This window comes from Lissotriton vulgaris, chromosome 6 (genome assembly GCF_964263255.1).
Source record: "Lissotriton vulgaris chromosome 6, aLisVul1.2, whole genome shotgun sequence".
In the NCBI taxonomy this organism is placed as follows: Eukaryota; Metazoa; Chordata; class Amphibia; order Caudata; family Salamandridae; genus Lissotriton; species Lissotriton vulgaris.
The window spans coordinates 1,734,660,387-1,734,685,098 of record NC_141694.1 but is presented as its reverse complement, the minus strand read 5'-3'; the positions used below and the strand labels follow the sequence as shown (position 1 = coordinate 1,734,685,098).

General features: G+C 47.9%; 1 protein-coding gene across 1 annotated transcript in view; it reads left to right on the top strand.

Annotated features, from left to right (window-relative positions):
* ALK (ALK receptor tyrosine kinase) overlaps positions 1 to 24,712 on the top strand; it is a 2,610,699-nt gene that overhangs the window by 1,598,864 nt on the left and 987,123 nt on the right. The gene's annotated exons all lie outside the window — the stretch shown is intronic.

Below are 24,712 nucleotides of genomic sequence, written 5' to 3'. Positions count from 1 at the left end.
GTGCGTGCGTGGGTGTGTGTGGGTGTGTGTTACACAAATCTTTACACATTGCCTCTTTAGATAAGCCTTACTGCTCTTTGCCAAGATACCAGAGAGTGAGCACAGGGTATATTTTAATGTGAACTTATCTCGCCCTGACTAGAGTGGTGGTTCCAACCTGGTCTGGGCGCATACCTCAGCCAACCAGGAATCCCAGTTCTAATTCTTCAATAGTATGTTATGTATTCAAAAATGATTTTGTGAAAAGACTGCAAGTTTGGGATATTCTTGTGGAATCATCATGGAGGTTTTTTGCAGCAGTTATTATAGTAAAATATTGGGACAGCATAGCACATATTTTCCAGAATTGTGGTGTATTATAGTCCAGTGATTGTATAGGGTGGCACTGTTCTGGCTCAATCAATAGGAAACTATACCACTGTGAATACATGTTCTGAGGCATTTGACAGGGCAGTTCGTACAACATGATGGTTATTGGGGTAGGGTGATAGGTTATTTATTGTTAAGCATTAATTAGTGGCGTAGCTAGCACTCTGCCCGCCCATGGTGGTCCCTGCGTTTGCCGCCACAGTGAGCAGAGTGAAGAGCGGGGGTGCTGGCAAGTTTTCTCTGTACCGCCCCTGCGGCAAAAGCTTTGAGAAGGGTGGGTGAAGGGGGTTTGCTATTGTTGCCCCAAGATGGCAGGTAATAGCGGGGGTAGGCCACCGCCCCCAAAACTTGTGTCACCCAGGGCCACCGCCCCCCTAGCATTAATGATGTATTTTTTATCAGAATAATAGGATTTGAGTTTTCAAACAAAACACGAATAGAGTCACAATCTGTGCAAATTGCAAATCGGTCAAAAACTTGTTTGATCTTAAACTTGATAGAAATAATGTCACCGTTGCAACCACAGAGTACCTAGGGAAAGATGTTTTTCGGCATGGTGGCCTTTCCTTGTTTATTTTGCAATCTTTCTACTTTCAGGTACTTTTTGAATGCCTTCAGAAGAACATTGCACCCCAAGGAATTTCTACCTTGATGTTAAATATTGGATTCCCGATTAAATAATTTATGGAAAAAACTAAAAGCTTCTCTAAACAACCATTTTGCAGTCCTTCAATGTACAAAACCTTCTTTAGAACAAAACAGTTTTTATTTATTTAGAATATGTTATTCCAGCCCCTGAGGGTGAGCAATGCTTTGCAAGAAATGTTAATAAAAGCAAAACCAGTAAAAGAAAAAAGAGGGCCATAAAAGGGACTGAAAATCACAATATAAGACTAAACTGAAAGCATATAAATACAATGAACATGAAACAAAACAACACTTAACATAGAGGAAAAAACTGTACAAATCTTTAAAACACAGGGGACCATTGCACACTGCAATGTGAAGCAATGGATAGCGGCAAATTACTTACTATTTCAGAAGCCCATGTACAAAGTGCTATATTGCATTTCTGCACTTGGAGCCATATTTTCTTTAAAGTGGCCGTTGTTTGTGCAGTTTCTGTTTGTCTCATACAATCCCAGGAAGCTATTGCATGTTCCCCAACTCGGAGCTGTATGACATGGTCATCTTTCAACTTATGAACTACTCTTACAGGACTTGAATACATGGAAGGCGGCCCAAACTATTGCCTGACTGACATATATTGTATTGATTTAGAATTTGATTCAAGGAGAACTTTCAATCACACTGACTTTATAGTTGCCGTGTTCTGTCATTGTAGTTGTAATTGCATGTACATAGCACTTACTACACCTGGAAGGGAGTTGAAGCTTTTTATGCCAGGTAACATGCTGCTCTGGAACCCAGGGTTAGTGATTAGTCCAGGGTCATTGGTTATTGTTGGTTATTGGGATACGTCTTGTGCACTCAAGCAAACCATTCCAAGCATTCACTCCAGTTTCTTTGTGATTGATAAACGTAATAGGAGTTTGTTGCAGTCATTAGTTGGGGCATGTGTGAGCTCATGCACATGGTTGGTGGGATACAGAGATGAGCTGGAAGGGATTAGGAACTGTTGGGTTGCAGGGTGTGACTTTGAGAGGAAGTGTGAGAGGTTGTGATTTTGTAAATGAGTTGTGGGCAGTTTGCAGAATTACAATAATAGAGATTAAAGCCCCAGTGCCAAGCAACTAGCAGTGTACCTCCGAGTGTGCATGCCCCAGTGCCCAAGCAACTAGCAGTGTACCTCCCGTTGTCAGTGCCCCAGTGCCCAAGCAACTAGCAGTTTACCTCTGAGTGCGCGTGCCCCAGAGCCCAAGCAACTAGCAACATACCTCCCAGTGTCAGTGGCCAGTGTCCAAGTAACTAGCAGCATACCTCCCAGTGTCCGTGCCCCAGTGCCCAAGCAACAAGCAGTGTACCTTCGAGTGTCCGTTCCCCAGTGTCCAAGCAACTAGCCGCATACCTCCCAGTGTCCGTGCCCCAGTGTCCAAGCAACTAGCAGCATACCTCCCAGTGTGCGTGCCCCAGTGCCCAAGCAACCAGCAGTGTAGCTCAGAGTGTCCGTTCCCCAGTGTCCAAGCAACTAGCAGAATACCTTCCTGTGTCAGTGCCCCAGTTCCCAAGCAACTAGCAGTTTACCTCCGAGTGTGCGTGCCCCAGAGCCCAAGCAACTAGCGCATACCTCCCAGTGTCCGTGTCCAGTGTTCAAGCAACCAGCAGCGTACCTCCGAGTGTGTGTGCCCCAGTGCCCAAGCAACCAGCAGTGTACCTCCGAGTATGCATGCCCCAGTGCCCAAGCAACCAGCAGTGTACCTCCGACTGTGCGTGCCCAAGCAACTAGCAGTGTACCTCCCGGTGTCAGTGCCCCAGTGCCCAAGCAACCAGCAGTTTACCTCCGAGTGTGCGTGCCCTAGTGCCCAAGCAACTAGAAGTTTACCTCCGAGTGTGCGTGCCCCAGTGCCCAAGCAACCAGCAGTGTACCTCCGAGTGTGTGCGCCCCAGTGCCCAAGCAACCAACAGTGTACCTCCGAGTGTGCGTGCCCCAGTGCCCAAGCAACCAACAGTGTACCTCCCGGTGTCAGTGCCCCAGTGCCCAAGCAACTAGCAGTTTACCTCTGAGTGTGCGTGCCCTAGTGCCCAAGCAACCAGCAGTTTACCTCCGTGTGTGCGTGCCCCAGTGCCCAAGCAACCAGCAGTTTACCTCCGTGTGTGCGTGCCCCAGTGCCCAAGCAACCAGCAGTGTACCTCTGACTGTGCGTGCCCAAGCAACTAGCAGTGTACCTCCGGCTGTGCGTGCCCAAGCAACTAGCAGTATACCTCCCTGTGTCAGTGCCCCAGTGCCCAAGCAACTAGCAGTTTACCTCCGAGTGTGCGTGCCCTAGTGCCCAAGCAACTAGAAGTTTACCTCCGAGTGTGCGTACCCCAGTGCCCAAGCAACCAGCATTATACCTCCGAGTGTGCGTGCCCAAGCAACTAGCAGTATACCTCCCGGTGTCAGTGCCCCAGTGCCCAAGCAACTAGCAGTTTACCTCCGAGTGTGCGTACCCTAGTGCCCAAGCAACTAGAAGTTTACCTCCGAGTGTGCAAGCCCCAGTGCCCAAGCAACCAGCAGTGTACCTCCGACTGTGCGTGCCCAAGCAACTAGCAGTATACCTCCCGGTGTCAGTGCCCCAGTGCCCAAGCAACTAGCAGTTTACCTCCGAGTGTGCGTGCCCTAGTGCCCAAGCAACTAGAAGTTTACCTCCGAGTGTGCGTACCCCAGTGCCCAAGCAACCAGCAGTGTATCTCCGAGTGTGCGTGCCCCAGTGCCCAAGCAACCAACAGTGTACCTCCGAGTGTGCCTGCCCCAGTGCTCAAGCAACCAACAGTGTACCTCCGAGTGTGCGTTCCCCAGTGCCCAAGCAACCAGCATTTTACCACCTAGTGTGCGTGCCCCAGTGCCCAAGCAACCAGCAGTTTACCTCCGAGTGTGCGTGCCCCAGTGCCCAAGCAACCAGCAGTGTACCTCCGAGTATGCATGCCCCAGTGCCCAAGCAACCAGCAGTGTACCTCCGACTGTGCGTGCCCAAGCAACTAGCAGTGTACCTCCCGGTGTCAGTGCCCCAGTGCCCAAGCAACCAGCAGTTTACCTCCGAGTGTGCGTGCCCTAGTGCCCAAGCAACTAGAAGTTTACCTCCGAGTGTGCGTGCCCCAGTGCCCAAGCAACCAGCAGTGTACCTCCGAGTGTGTGTGCCCCAGTGCCCAAGCAACCAACAGTGTACCTCCGAGTATGCGTGCCCCAGTGCCCAAGCAACCAACAGTGTACCTCCCGGTGTCAGTGCCCCAGTGCCCAAGCAACTAGCAGTTTACCTCTGAGTGTGCGTGCCCTAGTGCCCAAGCAACCAGCAGTTTACCTCCGTGTGTGCGTGCCCCAGTGCCCAAGCAACCAGCAGTTTACCTCCGTGTGTGCGTGCCCCAGTGCCCAAGCAACCAGCAGTGTACCTCTGACTGTGCGTGCCCAAGCAACTAGCAGTGTACCTCCCGGTGTCAGTGCCCCAGTGCCCAAGCAACCAGCAGTTTACCTCCGTGTGTGCAAGCCCCAGTGCCCAAGCAACCAGCAGTGTACCTCCGACTGTGCATGCCCAAGCAACTAGCAGTATACCTTTCGGTGTCAGTGCCCCAGTGCCCAAGCAACTAGCAGTTTACCTCTGAGTGTGCGTGCCCTAGTGCCCAAGCAACTAGAAGTTTACCTCCGAGTGTGCGTACCCCAGTGCCCAAGCAACCAGCAGTGTACCGCCGAGTGTGCGTGCCCCAGTGCCCAAGCAACCAACAGTGTACCTCCGAGTGTGCGTGTCCCAGTGCTCAAGCAACCAACAGTGTACCTCCGAGTGTGCGTTCCCCAGTGCCCAAGCAACCAGCATTTTACCACCTAGTGTGCGTGCCCCAGTGCCCAAGCAACCAGCAGTTTACCTCCGAGTGTGCGTGCCCCAGTGCCCAAGCAACCAGCAGTGTAACTCTGAGTGTGCGTGCCCTAGTGCCCAAGCAACCAGTAGTATACCACCTAGTGTGCGTGCCCCAGTGCCCAAGCAACCAGCAGTTTACCTCCGTGTGTGCGTGCCCCAGTGCCCAAGCAACCAGCAGTTTACCTCCGTGTGTGCGTGCCCCAGTGCCCAAGCAACCAGCAGTGTACCTCTGAGTGTGCGTGCCCTAGTGCCCAAGCAACCATCAGTGTACCTCTGACTGTGCGTGCCCAAGCAACCAGCAGTGTACCTCTGAGTGTGCGTGCCCTAGTGCCCAAGCAACCATCAGTGTACCTCCCAGTGTCCGTGCCCCAGTGCCCAAGCAACCAGCAGTGTACCTCCGAGTGTGCGTGCCCCAGTGCCCAAGCAACCAGCAGTGTAACTCTGAGTGTGCGTGCCCTAGTGCCCAAGCAACCAGTAGTTTACCACCTAGTGTGCGTGCCCCAGTGCCCAAGCAACCAGCAGTTTACCTCCGTGTGTGCGTGCCCCAGTGCCCAAGCAACCAGCAGTGTACCTCTGAGTGTGCGTGCCCTAGTGCCCAAGCAACCATCAGTGTACCTCTGACTGTGCGTGCCCAAGCAACCAGCAGTGTACCTCTGAGTGTGCGTGCCCTAGTGCCCAAGCAACCATCAGTGTACCTCCCAGTGTCCGTGCCCCAGTGCCCAAGCAACCAGCAGTGTACCTCCCAGTGTCCGTGCTCCAGTGCCCAAGCAACCAGCAGTGTACCTCCGAGTGTGCGTGCCCCCGTGCCCAAGCAGCCAGCAGTGTACCTCCGAGTGTGCGTGCCCCAGTGCCCAAGCAACCAGCAGTGTACCTCCCAGTGTCCGTGCCCCAGTGCCCAAGCAACCAGCAGTGTACCTCCGAGTGTGCGTGCCCCCGTGCCCAAGCAGCCAGCAGTGTACCTCCGAGTGTGCGTGCCCCAGTGCCCAAGCAACCAGCAGTGTACCTCCCAGTGTCCGTGCCCTAGGGCTTCTCAAGACCAAGGGAAAGTGGAGTGGCTGGGTTCAAATATGCATCAAGTGGAACATAATGAGTATTCTAAATGCACCAGCACATTACGGCTGTGCCCCGGGGGCCCTGCCAAATCAGGGATTTTAGAAGGCACGGCTACACCATACATGATGAGTGAGAAGCAGTCTGCCATCTCTGGAGTTGTGCACAGTAACACCACTAGGTTCTGAAATGCCTCTTGCATTGTGTGAGTGAGAACATCTGGCACGTGTGATTGGCCACAATCTCACACTGATACCTTCAGCCACATTTGACTTTTTAAAAAAGGCACCTTCTATTCTGGAACTTTCACTTTCACTTTTACATTTAACCTTGTAAGAATAGGTTGAAGAACCCAGCAGGCATCCTGTGAATATGCCCTTAACTTACAGGCGAGAATTTTAGATAAACACTTGGGAATCTGCATATAATCTGCATATTTCCCACATTAATATGGATTCTGTGTGCAAAATCCACATTATTACTGGTAACCCGGGCTGCGCCTTAAGACCTATATCGTATCTTTGGTCAATTTATATTGGTTGTACACTCTCGCATTGTTTAGATTTTTTTTTTTTTTTAGTTTTATATAGCGTGAACTAGACCCGAGGCATCGGGTACCAGAGCTCTACATGAGCACCAGTTATGATACAGAAGGATGAAATGAAATGTCGAGGCGCTAGCGTGGACTTTATTCAGCGTGATTTTTTATATTATGCATGAACTTTAAAGATATTTAGAATAGATGATGCTTCTAGGAGATTCGGATTAATATATTCAATCTTTTTTAGGAACATTTCACCATTTTAATACCATAGCTCTCTGCCACGTTGCTGCAGACAGTACTGGTCATTAAAAGGCAGCTCCAGTATAATTGGCGAGAAACCTAGTTGGGGGCCAGTGAAAGGGTAGCTTGGCTTTAACGGCGACTGTTAGCCCACTGGGCAAGGATAGCTTCCATTACTTTTAAAACTCTTCTACTCGCTGCAATGCCCTGCAGTGCGGAGAAGCCCCCTCTCTTTTCCCTCGCCCACAGCCTCGACCACTCTCCCCTCAAACACTCCCTCCCCTTATTAGAGGCGAGGCAGCAGCAGAGACTCTGGATTCAATATAATGCCGATGGCATGGGGTCTATACTGTACCAATAATGCCTTACCTCATAAATAGAGGACAAAGAACGTTCAAAATACAAGGTTGGATAGATGTGGGAAAACATATCCCCCCCCCCCAAAAAAAAGGAGACTTTCTTTGGACACTTTGCAATATTAACCAAAGTGTGTATTGTAGTATATTGTATTGTACTTAAAATGTGTATAGGATATTACTACCTGTTGTGTGGCCTTGGAGTGGATTGTTTTATTGGGTGTTAAAAATGATCTCAAGTTACAGGTTTAGACCTGAGGTGAGGCACTATGATGGGGAAAGAGCATCTAATAACCAGTATTACCCCAAGGCAGTAGGACTTTATTGCTCTTAGAACATTCCAAACACAGGCTGAATATTCTAACTTTAAGAAGGAGGAACAGAAACAGAAAACTTGCAATGAATACACAGATAAGCATCTTCCAGCCATTATTAAACCTCTGCCACTCCATTGTCTTCACGGCACTATCAACATCCATATATATTCTAACAGTGCTATATATCCCTAAATTGCACCACTGTCTTCAAAGGAGCTATCCATCTTCCAGTGTTCCAATGATGCTTCCACTGCAATCATTGGGGGCTAGATCTGAGGAATAAAGTCACTGATGGTGCAGGCATGTATCCCTTTAGGACCATGAAGAAGGAAAAAGCATGCAGAGCACATACAGTGTGAATCATGGTCGACCTTTCTTGTAAACCTGCATTTGCCTCAGATAAATCACCATTTGTCAACAACAAACAAGCCAGGGCATGCCCTACACCTCATCACACTGGCAGGAATGAGGCTTGACCTCTAGATGAGAACTGTCAATCATGGCCCTTCCTCGCGAATAGAAAAATAGGAACGTGAATTGAGGTTTTTCATTGCAATAATGACTAGGGTGCACTTTGTTACTTGCGTTGTACTGAGCATTTATATGGCATAGTTCTACCACTGGTGTGGCCCCGGTTCGCGTGGCAGCTTTTCATTGAGTTTCATTGTGCCAGCTCACCGGATGCCTTTGAAGGTCCTCATTTTGCACCTGGTCTGGGATGTTGGCATTGCACTGCAAGACCTCAGATCCACAGTTCAGCGTAGCTTCATTTGCCCTCTCGCCTATGTTACGGTTTATTGCCACTGCGCCATCCCATGAGATTTCTTCATCCCTTCCATTGGGCGGGAATTAACTTCTTAATGCAGTTTCAAGTATTAGGCCCAATCCTATTAGCATTTACTGCTGACATTTGGTTTGTGTGACAGCTTTACAGCTCTGCTTTACTCCAGCGGAATTACCATATGCCGCGCTCATATCTCAGACTATTAAACGGTGTGAGACAGCCCAGTGGAGACGGCCTCCAGGTCGCCGCTCCCATAAATATTTATTTGCTGGCCTTTGCCACCTGCCATACACAAATCCAATTTACTCTTTACAATGATCTCCATTTTCTCCTAAGTAGGCAATTTCTTGCAATCGTTATTAGGAAGCACACAGCCCTAACAGGAAGTCCCATGAATACACGCCTTCCATAACTTTATGGCAATTTTGGGACCTGCAAAAAATCACCGCAATAAGATGCTACCCTGACTCTGCCAGCATTGCCGCCCGCATAAGGAGTCTTTTAAAAAAGCATGTAGGCTGCTGTATTTAGTTTGGTTTAGATGTTTCCTCTGTGGATCAACATGGGTCTCTCATGCTCTCTTTGGTGAACACAAGTCCTGCCTCTGCAACCCCAAAGAACCTCTCTGTATGTGGTCTTTCTGCTGTTTTTTGGGGTTTTTTTTGCTGATATTTCGCGCCTGCACTGCAGCTCCCAATTAAATAGCCCTGCACCTGAAGGTGGTGAAATCCCTGTGGCAGGTTCAGGAAGGGATTCGGGGAGCTGTTGAATTAGGGGGGTGGGGTACCCCTGTTTCAAAAAAAGGGCAATCACACGGGGCAAAAACTGATGTTGAGAGAGAGTCTGTGTTTGCTCCGCGGTGAAATGCCCACAAATGGAGAATCTTACATTTCCCAGGTGGGCCGGAGGATTGGGGGTCGGTTTTCAGCAGTGGCGGCTGATTTTGTCACTGGGGGCCAGTTGCAGCGGTGCTGCCATATCGGCCCCCGCTACACAATAAATGCGGCAAGCTTCTCAGTGCCACAGCCCCCTAGGGGGGCGGTCGAGTGGAACTGCCAGGGCTGGTTCTCTTCCCATGGTATGCCCACATTATATTCTTTGCGTTACATCACTTGACAACAATACATCCACTACATAGACCTAACCACTACATAATAAAGTAACTGTAGGTGGATGTAAGAATAGTAATTGTATACTTACCTCACATGGTAAGTATAGATGGATGCAAATATAGTAATTAATTATTAGTTTGTAATGTTCTGAAAACCAATGTAGTGGATGCAATATTATTGCGGGTCGAGATTTACCTACTCAATATAGTTTCATACACTATCTGATAAGAGGTGTTTTCAGGTGTTACTAATCTTTTTTTTCCTGCAGGATACTAAGGGCCTTATTTAGATTTATGCGGAAGGGTTACTCCATCACAATGGTGATGAATATCCCATCTGCAAAAAAATATGAATCCCATAGGATATTATGGGATTTGTATATCGGTGAGCGGGATATCCGTCCCTGTTGTAACAGAGCAACCCATCCACCAAAATCCAAATCAGGCCCCTGGTCTTTCTAGCAGGCGTTCAGCTTTGTGATGTGCACACAAAGGAACTTCAAGTACTGGACTGTTTCATAAGCACTTCTTCATGGCATATAGCTAAAAAGTTTGAAAAGTAATTTTAAAACCTGAAAATGCATCATTTACATGCATTTATTTAAATATTTCATCTGGGGGTGTAACTCATGCTTTTAGTACAATGTCTGCCTGATCAAAGAAGAGAGTAAGGACTGGATAAGCTAGTCCGGATCCCCGATTTATATATGATATATCAATAAAGACTAGCTAGAGGTGCGAGACTCTGTTATGTACGCTTTATCTGGGAAACCATTGGGTTTGTTTAAAAAGCCCTCACCCACCAACCTAGTTGGTGGAATGCTTCATCATCGGGCCCACCACAGTGACACCTAGCGTGCCCCGGGTGTGCTTCAACGCCAGTGTTACTGCAGAGCTGGTATACTTGCTGAGTGTGATGTGTAGTGAGTGAGAAAATGAGATTTAAAAGCTATACAGTAGGTCCCAGTACCCGAGGGTAAGATAGATACATTTTATTAACTGGGCCCCTGTTAGCGGATAAAAAGGCTGTCGGACGTGTTGGTGAATTTATGATTCCCTACGTCCAGTGCGGTCTACATGTTTCAGCCAGGCCTTAAAAACTGGCTTTCCTCAGGACCATTAAGTGAAAAAGTGCAATTAAATGATACTAAATTATAGTGTTCACCAACACGTCCAATCACACCCCACCTGAGAGACCTACACTGGCTCCCCGTCAACAAGAGGATAACCTTCAAGCTCCTCATCCACGCACACAAGGCCCTCCACAACGCCAGCCCAGCGTACCTCAACAGACGACTGAGCTTCTAGTCCCCCACATCCAAAGAACGACCGCCGGTGGCAGATCCTTCTTCCACCTCACCACCAAGACCTGGAACACACTCCCCACCAACTTACGGCAGACCCAAGACCTACTGGCCTTCAGAAGACTCCTCAAGACCTTGCTCTTCGATCAGTAGCAGCACCCTCCCCCCCAGCGCCTTGAGACCCTCACAGGTATGTAGCGCGCTTAACAAATGTCCTGATTGATTAATTGATTGATTGAAGGGCCTCCACGGGCTACCAATCTAGCTGAGAAGCCTGTCCAAGCTCCTGACCCACACCTACAAAGCCCTCAATGATCAAGGACCCGCCTACATGAACCACCACCTGCATTTCCACTGACCTCCAAGGAACCTCTTCTCCACACACCTTGCCCTCTCACAGATAATTGTCATACACCGCTGTTGCTTCAGGGGCTGCTCCTTCGTCCATCTTGCCGCCAAAGCCTGGAACCTGCCTGGAACGCCCTCCACCTCTGCACCGCACCCTCGTCGACACACTTCAGGAAAGGGCTCAAGACCCTGCTCTTCGACTAATACCTGCGGCAAGCACCTGGATACCCTCTCGGGTGAAAAGTCACACTCTATAAGTAATACCTGATTGACTGATTGAGTGATTGTTACTGTAGAGGATGACACAATAGGTGCTGCAGTCCAATTATAATATTTACCTTGCAGGCCCTGGGTACACCTTTGTACCATACACTAAGGACTAATATATGAGTTAAATATGTCAATCAGGTGTGTACCAATTTCTTCCCCCAGATCTAACAGCGCCTAGCTACACAAAGGTCTCCCAGCGCTAAAACAGTCGGAAAGAGTCTCAGAGGTCCTATTAGCCAGTACTCAGCAGGGCTAATTGCTGTAAAGCTATTTATAGAATGGCCTTAAGCTCATGTTTAAAAACTATCCCCCAGATGCATCAAGCATCCATTTTGCGATTCCTTATTTGCGAAAAATAACGATTCGCTTATAAGGAATAGCAAAATGCAATGCATGAAGAAATCACTTTAAAGATAGCGATTTCTTAAAATTCCTTAATTGCGACTCGCAAATTGCGAGTCGCAATTAAGGAATACCTCCCCATTCATTCCTATGGGCCTAGAGGCCCATAGGAATGAATGGGAATAAATTCTCAATTTTGAATCGCAATTAGCGAATCGCAAATTGAGAATGCGATTTCAAGGGTGCAGGGGTGTCCAAAGGACACCCTGTTGCACCCCTGAAATTGTTCGGTGCACATATGTTGCGCACACACATGCCTTTAGGTCATGTGTGTGCGCAACATGAAACTTTGAAAAATGCACTTTAGTGCATTTTTCAAAGTTTTTGCAAATTACCATGAAGTTCAACTTCATGGTAATTTGCGCCCCCTTTTAGCGAAATTGCTAATTTTTTAACTTTGATGCATTGCATTTAAGGAATCTCATTTTGAGATTCCTTAAATGCAATAGCAATTTAAGAAATCGCAATTTTGCGATTTCTTAAATTGCGATTTTTGCATTTGAGATGATGCATACCAAATGCAAGAATACCGGTCGCAAAGTGGCAGATTCTGAGAATCTGCCCCTTTGCGAGCGGATTTAAGCTTGATGCATCTGGGCCTATCACTTTTCATAAATAATTCTCAATGCAGTGCTAGAATGGGAGGTATTAATGTCAACGCTTCCACATACAAAATATATAAAACATTTTAATTTAAAGAGACATTATCATATTTTACCTGTTTCTTGTATGGTTTACATGCCAAACATTTTCGGTTCTCGGCTCCTGCATGGGCCCCAAGAGCCAAGCCAGCCCCGTGGCTCGTCTCTGGCTCGCCCACCTCTATTTTGATTGTATTAATATCATGTCTCCTGTGTGTGGCCCAGTGCAATCACGACCCACCTCTCACCTTGGACCATGAAATATTTCAAGTTTCGTAAAAAAACACGCTCTCCCCCGCTCCCTCTCAGAGTTAATTGTGAGCTGTGTTGTAGCTTCAAGTGATGAGAGCTTCACAGTTGCTACCTCAAGTGGGAGGAATACATATTGGTTCCAAGCGTGCCCTGTGACTGCAATTTCTTGATGTGTGAAAAGCTCTCAGCGGTGATTGCCAATGTTTTTTTTATTTTGTCGATTTGCAGACGGCGCGATGTTAAACGACGGCCGCTCAGTAGCAGCGAGTTTAAATTAATATTTAATAAACCCACAATAGCTACCGCCTCTTGTGAAGTGGCACTTAATTTCCATTAAGGAGGCGCCAGCAGTGTGGCGGCTGGTAAATAACTCCTTTCCGTCTTTGTTATTCTTTCTGTACATAAACATTTGCGCTGTAATTCTTTTTCTGACTCCGATCAATGCGGGGCTTGAAAGGGGCGCGCGCGGGGCCGTGGGGGCTGCCAATCACACGGCACTTTATCTTGGGCGGAAACAAAATATTGATTTCGAGCTTTCGCGCGCTTTCACGCAGCGCAGAGCATCCCGGCCGGGATATTACTTATGGTTTCGCCCTGAACCGTGTTCATTCGGAAGCAGGAGACAGGTGCCTTTTGTCATGAATAGTGTGCATTTAGGAAATGAACTGTGGCTGGGTTTTGCTAACCGCTGACCTAGCTGTGAAGCAAAAATAAAACATTCTCCAGAGAGAGCTCCTCTGTGACGCCCTCTTCGCAGCTGTCTGCGCGCTCGATATTTTGTGGTTCGCGTCATATTTACAATGATCTTTCCTCGTCCCAATTTGCCTAGCATTTTGGGGCAAATGGCACGACAAATATTACTAGTGCTACTGTGACGGAGTATTACGCTTAAGTTTTAATTTACGATCAGTGTGCATAGACAAGAGCCCCTGCTGTGCAAGTAATTTAGTACAGACAATACCTGCCAACTTGAAGAACAACTCACTGTGTGAGTAGGGGCGGGGCCTCATGCCGAGAAGTACCTAGGAGGCACTTTTGAACCCAGTGGTCTAGCTAGACCCATTGGCTGCCCAGTGCGGCCCTGGCGTATGACGCCTGCATTGGAGGGCGTTAGCTGCTGACGGATTCCCTCGGCGGCAGGGGGTTTGGAGGAGGGGTGCCACAACGACCGCTGGTACGGGCGATGGGGTGGGGTGGGGGGAGACCGTTGCCTTTAAAATAGTGTCACCCGGGGCGGTCCGCTCCCCCCTTGCTACACCACTGTTTGAAACCGACCCTGCCCGTTCCCCCACCCCGCTCCCCCCTTCAAAAGCTTGCTGAGGCTGGTGCCGATGTCCTGGGGTGTTTTCATGCCCCTTAATGGATGTCGGCAGTTCAAAGCTTCACAAAAACGAACTGGAAAACCACTATTTACAGTGGTTTTCAGCTCGTTTTCCCTGCCACCATGTGATATCGGCTCCTCACCGGAAGACCGTGTGATGGAGGCCGATATCATGTGTCACACTGGGGCAGGTATGTCAGCGGGTGTTGCGGTGCCATAATTCATTTAATTTACCGTAGCATGATCATATGAAATGGAAGCAAAATTACACAAGAATACGCAGAATAAGGCGAAGAGCAGGGCTTTAACCTATTAGCTGCTAGGCCTCCTCCCCCTGTGCTAAGCCTTTTTTTGGCTATTTGGGGTAGTTCGCTCTTAGGTTCCTGTAACTTTTTGACCACATAAGGTATCCACGCCAAATTTGCTTCCTTTTTTTCCAACATCATGGGGATTCTAAAGGTACCTAGGGTTTGTGGATTCCTCTGGAGAGAACCCAGAAATTAGCCAAAATAAAGGTACATTTTGTTTTGTAGGGAAAAATGCGAAAAAAGGGCTACAGATGAAAGCGTCTGTTTTTTCCCTGCAAATGGTATCAAAAAAGGGGTTGTGGCTGAAATCACCATCTTCGCAGCCTTTCGGGGCAAGCAGACTTTTGTCAGAAAACCAACATTTTTTACACAGTTTTAGCATTTTTCGGGGACATTGCCTATTTTTGCTATTTTTTGTGCTTTCAACCTCCTTCCATTTAATGGTAGAAATGGGTATGAAAGACATAATGGATTCTGGAAAGCTATACATTTTGAAAAAGTAGACAACATTCTGAATTTAGCAAGGGTTCATTTGTGTAGATCCTTCAAGTTTTTTTTAGAAACTAACAGTTAAATATAGGAAAAATAAACAATTAGTTGGAAAAAACAGCCATTTATGTCAACGTTTTCACCTGTAACTTCTTCTAATTATGACAGCTCTTTAAAAGCAAAATACCATTACATCCTCTGGACCTTACTGGTTGTGGGGATAGTGATTGTTTCAGCTAAATTTGAGATTTGCAGGGGATTGAGGGTAGGAAAATGTTAGGTGACACACACAAGCCATAATTTGCTGGACTCCCCTGGGTTTCTAGTTTTCAGAAATGTGTGGGTTTGGTCGCCAAGCCCGGGGCCAAAAACTCATGGGACCCCCCCCCCCTTGCAAAAACAGGTTGTTTTGTGATAGAAAATGTTGATGTCGCCTCAATAGGTTTTGGGCCCCTTGCCTGAAAGTTCTGGAATCTGCGTGGAACCACAAATTTCCCCCCACCCCGCGTTCCCCAATGTCTTTTGAGAAAAATAGTACCTCACTTGTGTGGTTAGGCCTAGTGGCCGCAACAGTGAGGTTCTGTGACAATTGTAAGTGGTGTTTTCGACTCGCACGAATATGGTCGAGTCTGGTATCTATGAACCGCAAATGACGAGTTTAGTGGGTGTACGCGTTTTCGCTCTGCTAGCCTGAACCGTTCGTTTGTTTCGTGGGTTTCTTCATCTGAACCCACGGGTTCCATCTTAGATACAGCATCCATTTTTTTTCTTGCCCTCAAGTAGCCAGCGAACGAACACTGTCCGCTTCGCGACCCTGGGATTCCCAAACTCTTGGGGAAGACACGTTTCCTTTGAAGGTGTCTTTATGATGAGGGGGATGACACTGTAAGGCAGATGGCCCCGCTTGAGGCTCATCTTGCCGTGCCGGTCTATTGTCTCAGTTGTGCATTCATTAGGCACGTCCCCTTTGATGCCTGCAACTCGTGTTTCCTGGTACCACCCCTTTTACACCCTCTTCGACCTGTTCACTGTCCTCGTCTTCCTCTGCACCTGTTTCTGTCCTTTCCTCGATTCGTTTACTGTTGAATGGAATGTACTAATGGTGGGAAGATGTACTTTTACAGTTGGGAACTGCCAAATGTTACTGTAATTATGTTCCGGGCTCTGAATACATGAAAGCGACCCCTCATGATCTTTACAATGGGAACCGAGTCGTAATCCTTTGTGCTCCATGTTATCCTATGCCTGAAAATTGTATAAAAGGAGCGATCCACAGATACAAGTTGAAACAGTCTCCTCGAACCTACACGTGTTGTACTTCCTGTGACTTCTGTGTTCCCTGCAGTAATAAACCTCGAATCTTTGACGCCGAAGGAAGTGTCCCGTGTCTCTGTCATTTGTACGCCGGAACAGGTTACCCACAAAGGTTTTAGGTGTTATCCCTGGCACCGCTGGGTCTTAGAAAAACCCAGTCCTTCAGTTGGCGCCCAACGTGGGGCTGCATCAGTGGTACCGGTCCAAGCCCGACGATCGTGAGGAACTTCGTGTGAAATCTCCGAGGGAAGGTGCACCCCGCTTCATCGATCCTGTTGTCGAAACAAGTGGCCCGACGACTTTTCCCGCGAAGATCCCCGCCTCCTGACGGCTGCGACGGACTGCTGTCCTGACTGTAGACCTGTTTTGGCGCCTGGCGTAGACCTTGGTACAGCGAGACGATTGACGGGCCTTCCTGGTGACGCCATTGATCTTTGAGTTAAGTATTTGTGGGTCGCTCCCAGAGTCCTTTGTTGTGGGTGCTTAGTTGTTGCATGGTTCCATTGCATTTGTGGTTCTTGGTATTTTGTTCTTTGTTGTGATATTTGACGTCTGCTGTCGCCAAAAACCGAGGGTTTTTGCTCTTTGCAGGGACATTGTAATCCTATAACCCTTGAAGTTTGTGAAACTCGGTTAGTGTGCATGATGCCTGGCCGTAGTACTTTGTTCAGTTGTTTTAGAGGTTGTGGTACGGATTCCCGACTGGAGGACTCGTGTCCGATACCTCCGGTTGGAACTCCAACTTACGAATTGTACAGTCGACACGGTTTAGGTCCAATTACATTCAATGAGTGTTGGGTTCGTTACACTAAAAAAGACGGTGTCCTTAGTTGGCCACCTCATGGTAGTTTTGAGGCTCCGATTCTAGATAATCTTGAAGCTAAATTGTTCCAAAGAAAAGCAAGGTTTGATTCCTTTCGGTTATGGCGTAAAGAAGCCAAGCAGAAAGAAATCAAGCAGATTAAACGTAATAAGAGAGAAGGGATCATCACAACGGTAAGGAACGCAGAGCAGTTTCAGCGAGATAAGGAGGAAAAGGAAAAGGAAGTTTTCGATGGATTGCAGCGCATGACTGTCGATAAGTGTTATCCCGTTTTACCGACGGGTACGGATAAGAAGGAGGACGTAGTAGAGGACCCCTTGTTGTCCTATCTCATGAAGTCACCACCTCCGTATGCACAGGGTACCGCAGTTCCTGTGGTTCCCCCTGTCCCTGTTCCTCCACCTGCTCCTGCCCCTGTTCCTGTTCCCCCACCTGTACCTGTTCCTCCACTTGTTCCTGCTCCCTTGCCTGCTCCCATCCCTACCGCTCCTCCGTTTGTACTTCCTCATACTCCTGCTCCCGCTGCCTCTACTGTTCTACTTACTCCTGCTGTCCCTTCTGTTCCCGACACCTCTCTTGTTACCCCGGTGTGTTACTCTACTACCCCATCTGCTCGACGTCGTGTTCCTTCTGTTGCTGCTAATTTTTTCGATTCTCTTGGACCAGTTCTTGAGTCCGCTGGTTCCGAAGGTCCCCAAAGACGAAGTCAGCTTCCAGGTAGTAGGGAGCGTGACTCACTATATAATATGGCGATGGGTTGGATTAGGTACCCTCTTAGGAATCCTCCACGTGTAGTACTTGATACGTTTTCTCAATTCAACATACCGACACAGAGGTTCGTGTTTGAGGAAATGTGCAAGCTTTTACGTGATCAAATATCGGCTGATGCATCTGATGATGTATTGACTGCTCTAACTAATCTTCAGCTCCAGTTTGCGAGCGGAATAATGGTGGGTAGCAATGTTCGACGTGCTGTCGAGCAGTTATTATCTTTTCGTCCTTCTATAATGCCTCGGGCGTTGTTTCTAGAAGACATTGAGGGACCGCTAGCAGTGCCTGGTCAGTATCCTATGCGCGAAGTTCCACCAGTGTGGATGCCGGGTGATGCTACTCAAGCTCCACCGATCTTGCCACATTTCCAGAGAGTGTGGATACATCTTCCATGGAAACGGTCAGAAGTTTTGCAAGTAAAACAATCGCTACCTGATTCTCGCAAAAATCCAGAAGGGTACTATAAGGAATTGTCGCAGCTAGTGGATGCTACGATAATGAATCTTGCCGATATCGATATGTTGTTCGGTAACGTAGTCCCGCAACCGGTTTGGGCGAAAATTCATCAAGAAAATCATGCGGCAGAATTAGGTGGTGATTGGGCTGCTCTTATAGCGGCGGATACACGACAAGTCGGCGGGGCAAAGCCTGACCAGCTCATTACCGATCTTCCTCAGAGAATAATCACTCTTATGAAAACGCTTATGCCAGCTATGAAAGTGAATTGGGACAAGTTGTCCGCTTGCAAACAAAAGAAGGACGAGAGTGTCTCTGATTTCTTTACGAGATTCGAGGAGGCATTCATCGATCATAGTGGTCAGGATATGGGTATCGAGGGAGGTCAGAGGTTGTTTGTGGACAAATTTGTGTCTAATTTGCTGCCGGACTTAAGCAATAAATTAAGGAATTCTGAGAGTGCGTGGGCTGTTTCTACCTCTGCTCAAATATTGGCTACGGCACAATATTATGAAAATAGGGAGAAAGAGGAAAATGATCGTGCCGAAAAAAGACAAAAGAGCTCAAAACTAAAGTGTTGTTGCAACAAGCGTATCCTCCACGTTCGAATCAGAATGATTCGCAACAGCGGAATAGATCGCAGTCTCAGTCAAATAGGTCGCAATCACGAAATGACTCCTCTTCGCAGAGATCTTCATTGGGGTACAATCAGTGTGCCTATTGTAGGGGAGAGGGTCATTTGAAATTCGATTGTCCAGTTTTACGTGATCGCAATAGTGGTAATTCATCTAGAGGAGGTCGTAGTGGTCCTCAACAAGCAGCCCGTGGTAGAGGCCGCGGTGCTCAAAATGATCGTTCTGATAATTCTTCTGATTCTAATAATTGTTTCGATCAGCGTGGATCGTCGCAAGGAAGATCTGCGCAGTACAATGTGGACGATTATTACGTCGATCAGGGCACTGACGACAGTAATTACTAGGACAGCCATAGACAAGGAGAGGGAGTAGTATCAGTTCCGGTTGATCAGAGAGGGCCTTACGTCGCAGTTGCCACCTCGGGCGTCGTTGAGCCTTTCTATTGGACACTGGTGCAGCGAAAAGTTCCATCATGCATTCGAAACTCCCTGGCGCACCTTTGTCTGGCTTAACAAATGTTTCCGTTGGATTCTCTGGCGCCCCTGTTAGCAATCCGGTTTCACGCCCTTTGCCCCTTACAATTGGGCCTCGTGAGCTGAAAGCTCCTTTGATTTTGACTACTGGTTGTGGTGAAAATCTCTTGGGCCTGGATTTGCTAAAACGTTTGTATTCGACTCTGTATTGTTCTCCTGCGGGAGTAAAGCTTACTTTGGGTGACAGAGTTATCTCTCCAATGTACTTGTCTCTCGATAAACTTCCACCGGAATTGAGTTCGCTTCCTGCATCTTTGTAGGCAACAGGTCCCAATGACGTGGGCCTGCTTGATATCTCCCCTTATGTTGTTCACTTGAAATCTAATGTGCGTTTGCCACGTATTCCCCAGTATCGTATCTCCCTTGATGGTGAGCGAGCACTCTTAGCAATCATCTACGATTTGATTGAGAAAGATGTTATCGAGGAGACACGGGGAAACGTGTGCAATAGCCCTGTGCTGCCCATTCTGAAGCGCACTGCTCCATCAAAGCCTCCTGTTTATCGTTTTGTTATCGATTTACGGGAGGTAAATAAAATTGTGATTCCTCAGTTCCCTGTGGTGCCTGACATTACGGCTCTACTGACTCTGATTCCAGCTTCTGCATCATGGTTCTCAGTGATCGATCTGAAGAATGCGTTCTTCAGCATTCCGATTGCTGAGGAGAGTAGAGACCTTTTCGGTTTCTCTCTTGGTGGTCGCAGCTTTAGGTTTAAACGTGCTCCTCAGGGCTACTGTGAGAATCCATCGATATACAGTCAAGCCTTGAAAGGCCAACTTGATGCGTTTGTGTTGCCGGCCGGTGCAGCCTTGATCCAATATGTCGACGACCTATTGGTGGCTGCAGATACTCAGGACATTTGTAAAATCGCTACGGTGTCGTTGTTACAGCATCTCTGTGACTTACATCACAAGGTGTCACCTTCTAAACTGCAATATTGTTGCCAAGAAGTAACCTATCTAGGTCACTTATTGTCAAAGGAGGGAAGAAGGTTGACCCCAGAGAGAATTGCGGCAATTGCCCGAATGACTGTGCCAACAACTCAGAGAGATGTGCGTGCCTTTTTAGGTATCACGTCATACTGCAGGCAATGGATTCCAAATTTTTCATTGCTAGCGAAACCATTGGTAGCTCTTACATGCAAGGATATCCCAACTCCTTTGCCTTGGACGGAAGAATGTCAGAAAAGTTTTTCTGAACTACGTGACGCGTTGTGTTCGGCTCCTGTGTTAGGTACCCCTGACTACAGTAAGCCGTTTACACTATACGTTCACGAGAGGGAAGGTTGTGCGTTGAGTGTCTTGACGCAACAGTTCGGTGGTAAACAGCGTCCATGTGCATATTTTTCATCGACCTTGGACCCGGTAGCTAGAGCATTGCCGAGTTGTCTGAGAGCAACAGCGGCAGCTGCGGTGTCCATCCGACAATCTGCAGGATTGGTCATGGATAATATGCTTACGGTGATGGTTCCGCATGCAGTTGACACTCTCTTGAATCGTACGAAGACCCAACACCTGACGAGTGCAAGGTTGTCTGGGTATGAGTAGACGCTTTTGGCAAGTCACATTCAAATAAAACGTTGTAATGTCCTGAACCCGGCGACTTTGTTGCCAATTAGTATGGAATCAGACAATGTAGCACCTCATGACTGCTACTTACGAACTGAGGAGGAAACGAAAGGTCGTGTTGATTTGAAAAATACCCCATTGGAAGACCCCGATGGTACCTTGTACGTGGACGGGTCGTGTTTTAAGTTGCCGAATGGTGATGTGACGACTGCGTATGCTGTAGTGACGTTGAGCACGGTTGTGGAGACTGCGAGACTGAATCAGAATTCTGCACAGGCGGCAGAGCTGATTGCCTTGACTAGAGCGTGTGTGTTGTCGAAAGGGAAACGGGTGAATGTGTTTACGGACAGCCAATACGCATTTGGCGTTGCCCATAGCTTCGGACGATTGTGGAGAGAGAGGTTTTATGACGTCGCATGGTACGAAGATTCAGCATGGACAGCTTGTGAATGATCTTTTGGATGCACTTACGTTGCCCGAGCAGGTGGCGATTATTAAATGTAGTGCGCACCGTAAGTTGACGGATGATGTTGGTCGTGGCAATGCGTTTGCGGATGAGATTGCCAAGGAGACTGCCCGGAACCTTAGCACTAGAATGTATGTGATGAGTTCGGTAAGGTGGCCTGTAGAAACTGGTATGTGTGAAGACACTATCGAGAGCGTGAAAGCGATTCAGAATGAGGCCACCGACACTGAAAAGACGAAGTGGAAAGAGAGTACGGGAAAGTTGGATGTGAATGGCTGCTGGATTGATCTGTCGGAGCATAAGAGGTGGATGTTGCCGGATGCGTATGTGCTAGCTGTCGTGACGATGGCACACGGCTTGGCACATATTAGTGCGAAAGGTATCTGCAAGTTGTTGTCCCCTGTATGGAAGAATGATGGTATTACTAAGTGTGCTGAGAGATTAGTGAGGAATTGTATGATATGTATGATGTACAACCCTGGTAAGGGAACCCCTACACCTCCTGGCCATTTTGCTCCCCCTTCATGTCCTTTTGAGGTGATTCAGCTAGACTTCATCCATATGGAGCGATGCAATAACCTGAAGTACGTTTTAGTTGTGGTTTGCGCATTCTCCCGATGGATTGAAGCCTACCCTCTTAAAGACAACACTGCTCTGTCCACTGCGAAAATCCTACTGAAGGAATACTTTCCTCGGTATGGAATGCCACGGATTGTATGGTCTGATAACGGAAGTGAGTTTGTGGGGAGTGTGATGAAGAGTGTGTGTAAGGGCCTTGGAATTACACAGAAATTCCACAGTGCCAATCATCCCCAGTCAGCAGGTTTGGTTGAAGGGTATAATGGCACCCTTAAACTGAAACTAGCGAAGATTCAGGCTACGACTGGTCTCTCGTGGCCTGACGCTTTGCCCTTAGCTCTTCTGTCAACAAGGGCGACTGTACACTCCCGAGTAGGGCTCAGTCCCTATGAGATTGTGTTCGGCCGCCCTGCAAATGTTTGGGGGGTCCCTAGACCCAGTGTGTTCTCTGATCTTGAGCACCCAATGTTGATCGATTATCTTCATGATCTGACTGCTAAACTGAGGTTAATTCACCAACAGGTCTTTGAAGCACTGCCGACGCAGACGGAGGATCCAGGCCACCAGCTCCAGCCCGGAGATTGGGTGGTGACGAGGAATTTTGCCCGGAAGCACAACCTTGAGCCTCGTTTTACGGGACCCTACCAAGTGCTCCTTGCCACGAGAACTGCTGTTCGTTTGGAAGGGCGCAAGAACTGGGTGCATGCCACCCATACCAAAAAGGTACCTATACCTTTACCAGCAGACTCGTGGGTGAGGAAGGGCATCGCCTCGTCTGAAGTCGAAACTGTACCGACCTTCGTTCCTTTTAGCGACGCTCAGCCTGTCGGAGAGACCTCAGTGCAGCAGAACGACATTGTTGAACATTTGTCATCGAAAAATTCAACATCTGAACAATTGACTGATCGACAGAACTCTGTCTCATCATCGGACCAATTGTTTGACGAACAGATACGTCCTGGGAGGAGCCGATATTTTCTTCGATCCAGTACTAGAGACTAATAAAATATTTTTGCTCTCTCCCCGGACATCTACGTTACCCCATTATCACTGACCAGTTGAACACACTTGTATGATTGTGATTTTTGTAAATTTGAGTCTTTTCCACATATGTGTTTTTGCTTCCACAGCTAGCAGATTTGTATATATTGTTGATTAGAATACCTTGCATCCGGGTGGACCGTAGGGCCGCGCGGGTACTTCCTTCTGGTTAGTAGGTCTTGACACTAGGTCAAAGACCGTGGATTCCTAGGAACTCCTGGGGATTGACTATTGCTATACAGAACGAAGTGCGTCAAGAACGTTGCGGACGGTTTTAGAGGATGGCTTTCTCAAAGCTGTCGGACTTGGAAAAGGCTCAGGCGCATAGATTCGAGTTGCGCAGGATTGCACATACAAAATGTTTCATGTTTCAGATGTTCCTCTTATTCCTAACTGTTTCCTCGTTACTGGTGGGTGGGGTATAATACATGATACAGTCATTGTTGCCTACTGCCTCACCTACCCCTTCTTCTGAACCTAAAACTACCTCCACTGTTTCTCCTCATTCCTTCCACATCTTACCCCAACACGAGCAGGTTAGACGTGCGGAATTCATGAACAATTCCTTCGTTCAGCTCCTTCATCAGCATCAGTTAGTGGTGAACACTACCAATTGTTGGGTGTGTGGGTTAATGCCACATACCACCGATAAGGGAATTCCGTACTTGGTCCTTCCTTATAGTTCCCAGGGTTCAGCTCGAGCATTCCAAACAATGTTTCGAAGCGCACTAGATTCTTACCCCAACCGAGAGCCACGTTCTCCCCACTTTGGTCCCGGTCCGTACCACAAGCCTTTGGCAATAGCGATTGCTGATTTAGATAGGGATATCTATGAGCCGTCGCTCATCCCAGAGGAAGAGGTGCGAGCTTATAGGGATTTGAGTGAGGTTGAGTATAGTGTGCTCGTAGGCGAAAGACAGCTTAGAAGCTCGTCTCCAATATGGATCGTACCCCACCTTGGTAACTTCTGTCTGAAAGGCCGTGGCCGAAGCCCGAGAGCTCACCTTGGAGAGAGTGCTTGCTCTGAGACGTATGTCTTACCAATGCTCTCTTCCCCTGTTCTCCTGACTGCCAAGGGTACGTACTTTGTCTGTTACGACCGTGCATATACATGGTTGCCCCTGGACTTCGCGGGCACCTGTTATATTGCAAACTTGTTGCCACCGACGTTTAAGGTTGCCTCGGATTACCACAAGACTAGAGTTGTGAGGGGCGTGATTAGCAAAGAGGACACTGCCGGTCAAGAGGCAGGAGACTTTTTCAAGGGTTTCTTTCCGTTTTGGGGACCTATGGTCAATAGTAGGAACCTGAGACAGTTGACTCGAGTGGTGGAATCAACTGCTAATATCACTGCCAGTGCCCTTGGCAACATTACAGCAGAGCTTCAGGCGGATAGGCTGATGACGTTACAAAATCGTATGGTTTTAGACGTTGTCCTAGCAGATCGAGGTGGAGTATGTAAGGTGATCCATTCGAGTTGTTGTATATTCATTCCAGACAACGCTCCGACTGTCTATCAAGCCATCTCGAAGTTGCATAAGATCTCTGAGTCCATACACGTGGACGTAGGGGATTGGACGCTTCTCGGGTGGTTTTGGGGCCTAATGTCGACTTGGGGTTGGAAGATTCTGATGATCATCGGGGTTGTTGTGGCATTCCTGTTCACATGTTGTCTTTGTGTGCAGTGTGGTCCTGCCTTATGTGGCCTCTGTGCTACAACGTGTATAAGGCAGCCGCCTGTTGGATGTATGACGTTACCACGCATACCATTACCACGCATACCATTACAACGCGGTATTTACAACGAATACCGTTACAACGCATAGCGCTTTGAGGTGCTGGATAGTGGTAAGTATAATTTTATATTCCAACTCCAGTCCCCGTGGATACTAGGGAAGGTGTTGGATATAAA